At 39.4% G+C, this 221-nt stretch overlaps 1 protein-coding gene across 1 annotated transcript in view; it reads right to left on the bottom strand.

Annotated features, from left to right (window-relative positions):
• Positions 1-221, bottom strand: part of smim19 (small integral membrane protein 19) — a 12,739-nt gene that overhangs the window by 11,586 nt on the left and 932 nt on the right. The gene's annotated exons all lie outside the window — the stretch shown is intronic.

The following is a 221-nucleotide window of genomic DNA, read 5'->3' as shown; positions in this document are numbered from 1 at the left end:
ATGAGAACAAGTAGCATTATGAGAACAAGTAGCATCATGAGCACAAGTAGCATTATGAGAACAAGTAGCATTATGAGCACAAGTAGCACCATGAGCACAAGTAGCATTATGAGCACAAGTAGCATTATGAGAACAAGTAGCATTATGAGAACAAGTAGCATCATGAGCACAAGTAGCATTATGAGAACAAGTAGCACCATGAGCACAAGTAGCATCATGAG

This window comes from Nematolebias whitei, chromosome 4 (assembly GCF_014905685.2).
Source record: "Nematolebias whitei isolate Nwh7 chromosome 4, NemWhi1, whole genome shotgun sequence".
NCBI lineage: Eukaryota > Metazoa > Chordata > Actinopteri > Cyprinodontiformes > Rivulidae > Nematolebias > Nematolebias whitei.
The sequence above is the reverse complement of the archived record's forward strand: the minus strand, read 5'-3'. Positions and strand labels throughout refer to the sequence as shown.